The following is an 11,516-nucleotide window of genomic DNA, read 5'->3' as shown; positions in this document are numbered from 1 at the left end:
AGGGCCAGCCATGCTCGGACAATAGGAGAAGCAGACCCACTCACTAAGTGGCTCTGCAATCTGTTCAGAGAAAAAGAAATTGTGAGAACAAATGATCTGCCGGATGTGTCTGGTTCTCCTTTGCAGGAGACAGTGACCCCTGGTGACTTCGTTCTGGTGAAAGTGGTGAAAAGGAAAACCTGGTCGAGCCCACGCTGGGACGGCCCCTTCACAGTCCTACTCACCACCCCTACTGCAATAAAGATTGCTGAAAGAGACACTTGGATTTACCAGAGCCATCGCAAAAAGGTCACCAAACTGAAATAGGATTAGTTGGACTCTTAGGGTTGGTTGAACTCTTGTACCACACCTATAAACATGGCCTGGCTGTGGTTCTATGGAGCTGCCATCGTCCTTGGACTAGAAACAGTCCACCTCAAAAATACTGAGACTATACCCAATATTAAAACACAGATCTGGGGCCCAGAGACGTCACGACGCCAATGCCCAACATGGCCCAGCCCAGTAATGGAAGACCAGGCATATACAGCATGCATCCCACGAGCCAAAGGGACAGCAACTCTGGATATCCCTCTGGCTGGTTCAAGATCGCTGTGCACTGAATGTGAAGCCATGGGGGGCAACAGGTATGTACCAGGGACACGTCACGGTACTTATAAGTGGTACGCAGGCACCCCACCCAACAGATGGACTAACAATGGGTATCGGAAAGTGTGGGATTCGATGTTTCACGTCACAGGACAGTTGATTGGAAGTCAACATCCTTGGCCCAGGCCTACCAAAAGGAAGTGCCCAGGTTATTGAAAATCATTGGTCCCTTTTTTTTGATTGTTATAATCATTTTTGTTTTTCCCTGCATTATCTGTTCAACTTGCATTGTCCCATTGTCCATGAGAACTTTGTTGCCCAAATGTATCACTATAATTTGATAAACCTCGACGATGATTAAGGATGATGATGAGGTTGATGATGTTCCCATGTGATCACTGAGTTTTTTCCTTAACTTCATGTTTTGTATACCACCAGACCAAGAAGGTTCTTGCCCTCATGCGAGGGGGGAGTTGGAGAATTTTCCTTACAACAAATAGCGGTAGGGTTTTTCGCCCCATCCTGGTGATGTACCGATTGTTGTGTTTTCATTATGATGTGTTTACCAGAAACCTTTGGTGGGTATTCATTGATGTTCTTCGAAATTCACAACAGGGGCAAAATGTGAAGTCTATAGATATATATTTTGTGTATTTCTCTGAACATTCCCCTAATATTCACTGTCTATATATCTTTTGCTGTTTTAGTCTCATTAATACCCGATGATGTGTCAGTCTAATGTCTACCAAATGATGTGTCAGTCTAATGTCTATCCAACGATGTGTCAGTCCACCATACTTGTACTAAATAAAGCCGGCTGCGGAGGGGCTGCGGAGGAGGAAGGGAGCCGAGAAAACATCTGCTGTGTTTCTCCCCGATTCTCCCCCGCTGCAGCGAAACGAAAATGTACATCGTCTCTGCCTGAATTTCCTTTCATATCTGATGACCGGCCACACGGGGTTTACCCACAATTTGGACCCCACAGCGGGTCTAAAAAATAATAATACGATAAAAATTTTTTTATTATGATTTTCTTTTTTTAAGCATTTTTGACGGGGCGTCGCTACGTCACAGATTTTCACTTGTCGCGGGTGGTTTTGGTCCCCATAACCGCGATAACCGATGGATTACTATATATATATATATATATATATATATATATATATATATATATATATATATATATATATACATCTCCTACATCTCCTACACTCGCATATATATCTCCTCCTTGATCTGTTACCTTATCGTGGTCCCAATGATCCTAGGAGCTATGGTTTCGGGGGCTTTAAGCCCCTAGTAGGGTCACCCATGGCAAACAGGTCCTAGGTGACGGGCCAGACAAAACGCAGATCAGAAGATCCCTTATGATGAAACAAAACGTTGGTCCTCAATTTCCGTCGCCCGGACGCGGGTTACCGGGACCCCCTTTTGGAGCCAGGCCCGGAGGTGGGGTCCGCTGGCGAGCGCCTGGTGGCCGGACCCTTACCCACAGGGGCCGGCCGGGCACAGCCCAAAGGGACGACGTGGGACCCTCTTCCCATGGGCTCACCACCTATAGGAGGGGCCAAAGGGGTCACCTCCACGCACGGCTTGGGCTCTGGTACTAGTCCTCTCGAGAGGGGTTGGACTCTCTTCCACTCTGGAGTTGCCCGTGGTGAGAGGTGCAGAGCCGGGCATATTAGTTGCTCCACGGCTCTGCGCCTGTACGTTGGGGTTCACCCCAGTATACGAGAGGGTAACTTCCCTCCGCCTTCGGGTAGGGGGACGGGTCCTGACTGTTGTTTGTGCTTATGCACCAAATAGCAGTTCGGAGTACCCACCCTTCTTGGAGTTCTTAGAGGGTGTGCTTGAGAGCGCACCCCCTGGGGACTCCCTCTTACTGCTGGGAGACTTCAACGCTCACGTGGGCAATGACAGTGAGACCTGGAGGGGAGTGATTGGGAAAAACGGCCCCCCTGACCTGAACCCGAGTGGTATTTCGTTATTGGACCTCTGTGCCTGTCATGGTTTGTCCCTAATGAACACCATGTTCAGACATTAGGGTGTCCATATGTGCACTTGGCACCAGGACACCCTAGGCCGTAGTTCGATGATCGATTTTGTCGTCATTTCGTCGGACCTGCGGCCGCATGTTCTGGACACCCGGGTAAAGAGAGGAGCGAAGCTGTCAACTGATCACCACATGGTGGTGAGTTGGCTTCGATGGTGGGGGAAGATGCCGGCCCGACCCGGCAGGCCCAAGCTTGTTGTGAGGGTCTGTTGGGAACGGCTGGCAGAATCTCCTGTCAGAAGAAGTTTCAATTCACACCTCCGGCAGAACTTTGCCCAAGTCCCGAGGGAGGTGGGGGACATTGAGTCCAAGTGGACCATGTTCCGCGCCTCCATTGTCGAAGCGGCTGATCGGAGCTGTGGCAGTAAGGTAGTCGGTGCCTGCCGTGGCGCCAACCCTCAGACCCGTTGGTGGTCACCGGTGGTGAGGGATGCCGTCAAGCTGAAGAAGGAGTCTTATCGGGCTTTCCTGGCCTGTGGGACTCTGGAAGCAGCTGGCAGGTATCGGCTGGCCAAGCGGAATGCGGCTTCGGCGGTTGCCGAGGCAAAAACTCGGACATGGGAGGAGTTTGGCGAGGCCATGGAAGCCGACTTCCGAACGGCTTTGAGGAAATTCTGGTCCACCATCCGGCGTCTTGGGGGGGGGAAGCGGTGTGCCATCGACACTGTGTATAGTGCCGATGGAGCGCTGCTGACCTCGACCCGGGACGTTGTGAATCGGTGGGCGGAGTACTTCGAAGACCTACTCAATCCCACCGACACTTCTTCCTCTGGGGAAGCAGAGCCTGAGGACTCTGGGTTGGGCTCTCTTATCACTGGGGTTGAAGTCACCGAAGTGGTCAAAAAACTCCTCGGTGGCAGGGCCCTGGGGGTCGATGAGATCCGCCCGGAGTTCATTAGGGCTCTGGATGTTGTGGGCGTGTCATGGTTGACACGCCTCTGCAACATCGCGTGGACATCGGGGACAGTGCCTCTGGACTGGCAGACTGGGGTGGTGGTCCCCGTCTTTAAGCAGGGGGACCAGAGAGTGTGTTCCAACTACAGGGGAATCGCACTTCTCAGCCTCCCTGGTAAGGTCTATTCAGGGGTACTGGAGAGGAGGGTCCGCCAGGAAGTCGAATCTCGGATTCAGGAGGAACAGTGTGGTTTTCGTCCTGGCCGTGGAACACTGGACCAGCTCTATACACTCTTCAGGGTCTTTGAGGGTACATGGGAGTTTGCCTGTCCGGTCTACATGTGTTTTGTGGACTTGGAGAAGGCATTCGACCGTGTTCCTCGGGAGGCCCTGTGGGGGGTGCTTCTGGAGTATGGGGTACCGCACAGTCTCATCCGGGCTGTGCGGTCCCTGTATGCCCAACGCCAGAGTCTGGTCCGCATTGCCGGCAGTAAGTCGGATTCTTTCCCGGTAAGGGTTGGGCTCCGCCAGGGCTGCCCTTTGTCAACGATTCTGTTCATAACTTTTATGGACAGAATTTCTAGGCGCAGCCTTGGCGGGGATGGAGTCCGGTTTGAGGACCTCAGCATTGCGTCACTGCTTTTAGCAGATGACGTGGTGCTGTTAGCTTCCTCAGGCCGTGATCTTCAGCTCTCGCTGGAGCGATTCGCTGCCGAGTGTGAAGCGGCTGGGATGAGGATCAGCACCTCCAAGTCCGAGGCCATGGTTCTCAGTCAGAAAAGGGTGGTATGCTCCCTCCGGGTCGGGGAGGAGGTCTTGCCCCATGTGGAGGAGTTCAAGTATCTTGGGGTCTTGTTCACAAGTAAGGGTAGGATGGAACGGGAGATCGACAGACGGGTCGGTGCAGCGTCTCCTGTCATTCGGACCCTGTACCGGTCCGTCGTGGTGAAGAGGGAGCTGAGCTGAAAGGCAAAGCTCTCGATCTACCGATCGATCTACGTTCCTACCCTCACCTATGGTCATGAACTTTGGGTCATGCCCGAAAGAAGACGATCCCGGATACAAGTGGCTGGACTGTCACTGTCTTGTACTACGGACAGACTGAAGAGATCTTTTCTTCCTCATGCCATGAGGCTCTTTAACTCCACCCGGCAGAGTAAAGGCCCACATTAAACCACACCACCTACATTGGATATTACCGAATCTTACTGCAATATGTATTCTGTGTAGCACTATTTAGTTACTCTATATAACACGCTACAGTGGGCATTTGCACGTCACACTGGGTATTTGTATATTGTATTCTTTTGGCTTTATTATTGTACTGTTCTCAGCTCAGGGATGCTGCTGGAAATGTGAATTTCCCTTAGGGGATGAATAAAGTATCTATCTATCTATCTATCTATCTATCTATCTATCTATCTATCTATCTATCTATCTATCTATCTATCTATCTATCTATCTATCTATCTATCTATCTATCTATCTATCTATCTATCTATCTATCTATCTATCTATCTATCTATCTATCTATCTATCTATATATATATATATATATATATATATATATATATATATATATATATATATATATATATATATATATATATATATATATAATATGTATGTTTATTACTTTTTATTGCACAATTGTTATAATGCATTCTTTTTTCATTGTTGTTAGGGTCTGACACATCACTTGTGCCCAATTATGCAGAACCCTTTAACTTGACATGTTCAACATTACACACAGTCAGGTCATTTTGAGTTTGGCTTTGTCGTCCTGGTTTTCATTTTTTTTTTTCATCAACTCGTCAGGTTTGTTTGCTTCTGGTGTCTGTTCCATGCATTTACTATTCCAGTTTTGGTCTTCATTCCTGGTTCTGACATTTTCTTGTTTTGTGAACCCTGTTTGTTTGTAACTTTGAACCTACTTCTTGTTATTATATGCAATCCTTTGTTTTCAGCACCCCTGCTTCAGTTCCTGTCCTGCCTCCGAACATGGGGCACTTCAAAAACCTCAACAAATTGACCAGACCACGTGTAATGTTCAAAATGTCCTATCAAAGGGTTCTGGATAATTGGGCACAGGAATGGAACGCACCTGAGCCCAGTCCAAACCCCGGTTGGAGCCCTCGTTGGTATGTCTGACCCTAACATTCCCGCTATTTCTACAATTTAAGCCAGTCCTCAAGCACTACCTTGTAAATACTTTGCCTATTTATCCTGTAATTCTTTTATCTTATTGCTGATAATGGATGTAGATAATGTATATATCTATATATATATATATATATATATATATATATATATATATATATATATATATATATATATATATATATATATATATATATATATATATATATATATGTATATATATATATATATATATATATATATATGTATAAAATCCAAGACCATCTGTGGGAAAGGGGTAAAACAGATGCAGTGAATAGTGGAGACACTCAGTGAGACGCAGGAGGATTCCAGTCAGGAAGGACCCCACAGTACAGGAGACTTCTTGGCATCTGCGATCCCCCTCGACCATAGGGTCCCCCCTCACACTACCCCAGGCGCCCAACCCCCAAAAGAGAGAGTGAACTGGTCTCCAGCAAACAACAACCTTGCGTGGAACCAACTTTACCAGGACCTTGATAGAGTCCTAGAGGCCACTTTGGCAGGATCAGCAGAAAGGAAAATCAACAGCTTGGCTGCTTGTGCTTACTCAATGGCCAAGGAGCGTTTCGGTACAGAGGAAAAGAAAGGCAGCAATATAGCACCTGCAAAACAGTCCAACAGAAGGGAAAAATAAATCAAGAAGTTGAGAAGAGAAATCAAGGCTCTCAACTTGCAATACAAACATGCCAGTCCCAGAGAGAAGGAGGGCATAAAAGACTTGAACACTGGACTTCGAGGACAATTGTGCAGACTAAGAAGAGCAGAGAGGTCTCGGAGACTGAGAACGTGTTCAATTCACTAAGAACCTGTACAAGTTCACCCAAACCTTGTTGGGGGAAGCAAGACCTGGGAGACTGACCAGCCCTAAAGAAACGGTAGAAAGTTTCCTTAAAGAAAGTCACAGCGACACCTTTCGAAGCCAAGCCTTGGACATCCACCCAAGGATTGGAAGCAGCAAAACCCCAGAAGAGAAGCTCATTACTAAAGAGCCATCATGGAGAGAGTTCCAGGACGTTGTAAAAAAAGCACCGTCATCATCTGCCCCAGGACCCAGCGGTATACCTTACAAAGTGTACAAGAGATGTCCATTACTTCTACGGAGGCTGTGAATTTGGATAAAGGGCATGATCCCAACATCCTGGAAGAGCAGATGGGTGCTTTGTGCCCAAGGAAAAGGACTCATCTGACATGAGCCAATTCCGAACCATTTCTCTACTAAGTGTTGAATGTAAGATATTTTTCTCAGTCCTGGCACAGAGGTTGACAAGGTACATGGTCAAGAACAAATATATCGACACATCAATCCAGAAGCGTTCGCAGGACAGTGGAGCAGGCTAATGAGTGGCTGCAAAGGATTGAGCGATCAGGACTACCAGGCAAGTTCAAGACTTGGTTGTTCCAGTACAGTCTGCTACCAAGACTGCTGTGGCTGCTAACGATCTATGAAATCTCTATGACGGCGGTCAAAGGAATTGAGAGGAGGGCAAATAAACATCTCCGCAGGTGGCTTGGGATTCCTCCAAGCTTCACTTCATTAGGGCTTTACGTCAGGTCGGGGCAGCTGCAGTTTCCCCTGTCCTCGGTAGTGGAAAAGTTCAAGGTGGGCAAGTGTAGGGCTGTCATGATGCTCAAAGAATCTAGCGACGAGATGGTTAGGGGCGCGGGCATGATTAGAAGATCGGGGCGTAAATGGGCAGCAGACAGCCAAGTACATCAGGCAGAAGGCAGGCTGAGGTTGAAATATCTCATCGCAAATGCATGTGTAGGGCGTCAGGGACTAGGGTCTACTCATTTCCAGCAATGGTCAAAAGCTGATCCAAGGCAGAGGAGAGACATGGTGCAGGCCGAGGTCCGTCAACTGGAGGAGGAAAGCAGGTGGTCCAGGGCGGTGGAGCTTGGAGTCCAAGGAGCCTGGACAAAGTGGGACCTACCAAAGCGAAGGATCACCCGGCCAGAACTCTGGAGGTTGGAACTGTTCCGGATCTCTTTCTTGCTCCGGTCAGTGTACGATACTCTTCCAACACCAACCAACCTGTAAAGGTGGGGGTTGAGGGAGGACCCAACGTGCAGGCTATGTGGTGGGAGAGGGACACTGGCGCATATTCTGGCAGGATGCCAGATTGCTCTTAGCCAGGGCAGATACCGCTGGCACCATGACAAGGTCCTCGGTGCACTGGCTTACATCTTGGAGCAGGAAAGGCGGAAGAAGCACCAACCTCAACCCAGTCCAATACATTTCATCCAGTTCGTCAGGGAAGGAGAGAAACCAGCATCCTCCAAGAAGACCAAAAAGAGCCTCCTGCAAACAGCACCAGCGTGGGAGATGAAGGTACACCTGGGAGGAAAATTACACTTTCCCCAGGTAGTCCAAACTTCCTTGAGGCCAGACATTGTGATTTGGTCAGAAGAGGCTCAAAAAATCATTCTGATTAAGCTAACTGTACCATGGGAAGAAGGATGCAGCGAAGCCCATGAAAGGAAAGACGCCAAATATCAAGAGCTGGTCCTGTCATGCAACTGAAAATGAGTTCTGAAAACAACAAGTATGAATACAAACTACGGAGACTCCAATATACTATAATTTTTTTACCGATTGTTTTTGCCCAGCCTTTCGCCAGGTTTTTGTTTTTTAATGTGCCAATTGCAGCGAAATTGCGGGAAATGATGTCATCTCCCTATAGGTCAGGCTCGTTACTTATTTAAATTAATATTTTTTAATGGGTGACATTTTGACCTCTAGAAGGCACTGAATAATACATACAAGGGACAGTACTTATTTTTGGTCACGCTCAGCCTTGGAAAAGGTTCGTGCTTTCAACTCCCATCATTTTCAAACAAAGCAAGCACAACGGTATTTCCTGATTAAACACAGTTTTCATGGGGTCACTGGAGGGTTTCTAGCACTTAATGTCTACGCTTCATGTTCATCCTTTTGACTATGTGCAAGGCACGGATGCCTTATCACCAAGCATGCTCTGCCAATGTAAGTGCGGCTGCCCCCTACTAACTTAAATGGAGGTGCAATGAATTTTATTCTGGGACAGTAAAAAAGACAGTTCCCAATGTCATACTTGGCAGGACCTCGCCTCCGCGCCCCCTGCACCCTCCCCAGGGGTCCCGCCCCACCATTTGAGAACCACTGCTTTAATCGTAGCCCAAGCGGCTTATAGATTAATCACTGGTTGATGAAGAATTAATATGAATTATTTTAGATATTGTCTTGTACAGGGATTTTTTTTTAAAAAGTACATTTGAGAACAGTTGAATGTTTTTATCCAAATTTTATGGTCGAGAATCCGATTTGGCCCAACCTCTCCCAGATTTTAGGTTTGGCCGCCCCCAAGTAAATTGAGTTTGAGACACATGAATTAAAGCTAAAATAAGACTGACCCTCAAAACGGGTCTGTGTGTACAGGATCACACACTCTCTTTTATTCTCTGTCTCTCTCTTACACACTTAAAATTATTCCGTTACAAATTCTACCAATCAATTAAACATAATGAAAATAGTTGTTTACCATATTTCATCCTGATGTACAAAGTTAACAGCTTCATGGTGCATATCCTCAGCCATTTTTCCTGTAGCGTGTGACCCATGCGGTTAAGGGCTACATGAAACGTGAACTGTGTGCATGGAAGTGTGTGTGATATGTATTGCTGGCTCAAGTTACATTTTTGTGGTAGTGACACCCTGCCTAAATAATACATCCGACAGAGAGCGCTACCGACAGCCACCGTAGTTAAGGTATCCATGTATCACACGCGGAGCAAATAGGGTGGCCAAAACAACAGTGAGCGACTATTTAGTCGCAATTCCTGATAGCCAAGTTGTATCCTTTCCTCCTCATTATGCAAATTATCTCAAAAGACGATACCAAGTACCTCAATTATGATCTACAGAGGTTTATGAGGAAGATAGAAGCCCCGTACCAACTGCACATAGAAATAGATTCAGAATTCTGAGAATAAATGGTATATAGAGGATATAATAGTTTACAAGTTTTACTTTATTACGAAACACCACCTTCACTTGTAGTTGTTTTTGTCATATGGTAATGAGGGCACAGTGACAATACTCAAAAAAAGTAAAGTAAAGCAGCTGCTGTAACTTACAAACTTCTCTCACTGACAAATAACCAACCCAACAGCATCCATCCATTGTCAGCACCGCTTATCCTCAGTAGTGTCGCAGGGGTGCTGGAGCCCATCCGCACTATCTTCAGGCAGTGGGCAGGGAACACCTTGAACTGGTTGCCTGCCAGTCGCAGGGCACACAGGGAGATAACTTACTCGCTCATTCACACCTAGGGATTGGGGGCGCTAGCAATTCCCCAGAGAGCCAAGGGGGCGCCATCCAACAAAAGTTTGGGAACCATTGCTGTCGAACGAACAACTTTGTTTCTGTTACCTTCGATCCTATGCACGTTGAGTTGATCGTAAGGCTGCCAGCATGCCAAGTTGTCTGTGATACAAAAGCGGCCGGGCTGTCGTCTGCCTCGTGTTGTGATTGGCTGAAAATAAGCGCTGTTGGATTTACTAATTGCTTTACTGCTGCCATGGAGATGGCTGAGTAGCTGTTGTCACCACAGATATGTATTGAAACTTTGCACACACGTGACCTAATTACACAACTACAACATGACAGACAACAGTAAACAGTGGGTATGGCCAATAAACAGTAGACTACATCAATAAAAACAGCTATACTATTCAACACCATTGGTCAAAGACCAGTCAAACGAATATTGATCAACTGTCAGATTAGGTGGTTTACCATGTCAGAACCCACAAAGAGCGCTTTTGAGAGAAACTGGGGAAACTTCTCTGCTAGGCTAATAAATATCTGAATCATGTGATGTTGATTATATTTTGTCCATCAATACTTAAATAATTCTAAAATGTTCTGTCAGCTTCCCTTTTTTGTTGGTCTACTAGTGATCCAAGAAAGAAGCCAAGAAGAGCCAAGAAGAGAATTGCAGGTTTGAGAGCGTTATTCATTCGGGCACAGGTGTTGTGGAATGCTCTGCCCTCTGAGATTCGATCGGCAACCTCAGTGGAACTGTTTAAATCTAAGATTAAAACACACTTATATTCTATAGCTTATGCATTACCTATATTTCATGTTGACACTATCTGTGTATTATTTGTTATTGTAACATCTGTTGCAGCCTGGTCATCCTGGAAGGGGGATTACCTCATGTGCGGTCCCTTCTCAAAGTTTCTTCATTTTCCACATGTTGAGGTTTTCGAATTTTTCCTTGCCCTCATGTAGGTTTTAGAACGGGTGAGGGTGTAATGCTGGTCCGTAGTTTGCAATAATCTGCGGTCTGTGCAGCCCTTTGAGACTCCTTGTGATTAAGGGCAATACAAATAAACAAACTTGACTTGTCTTCCTTTTATTGATTCTGCCCGGTTGTGTTGCTTCTGTGTGCTGAATAAGTTTTTGTTTTTTAATATTATGCACCCATCATTGTTCTTCTTTGTCTCAGTTTATATTTTGTTCCAAAAGACAGGCCTTATGTGTCACATAAAGTACCTGCCTGGTACAGTTGGTGCTGTCACAGCAGAGCGTGCGCTAAATTACATATTTACAGCGCCTGGTATTCCCAGTCGCTCTCCCCTCGAGTAATAACCAGGCACGACAATGCATAGCTTCCCAAGACTAGGTGTTCTCAGCTTGGTATGGCTTTAAACAAGGATGAAGAATGGGCTGGTAGAAGGAATTGAAAGAATTTCATTAAAATGATTGTTGGACTTAAACAATAAACCTCAATAAAGGATACTTTCACAATTTTTAGGA

At 46.3% G+C, this 11,516-nt stretch overlaps 1 pseudogene; it reads right to left on the bottom strand.

Annotated features, from left to right (window-relative positions):
• Positions 1-3,055: 3,055 nt before the first annotated feature.
• On the bottom strand, positions 3,056-6,805 carry LOC148363527 (uncharacterized; annotated as a pseudogene).
• Between the last annotated feature and the right edge of the window lie 4,711 nt (positions 6,806-11,516).

This window comes from Urocampus carinirostris, chromosome 6, assembly GCF_059441175.1.
Source record: "Urocampus carinirostris isolate Australia breed hairy pipefish chromosome 6, RoL_Ucar_1.0, whole genome shotgun sequence".
In the NCBI taxonomy this organism is placed as follows: domain Eukaryota; kingdom Metazoa; phylum Chordata; class Actinopteri; order Syngnathiformes; family Syngnathidae; genus Urocampus; species Urocampus carinirostris.
The sequence above is the reverse complement of the archived record's forward strand: the minus strand, read 5'-3'. Positions and strand labels throughout refer to the sequence as shown.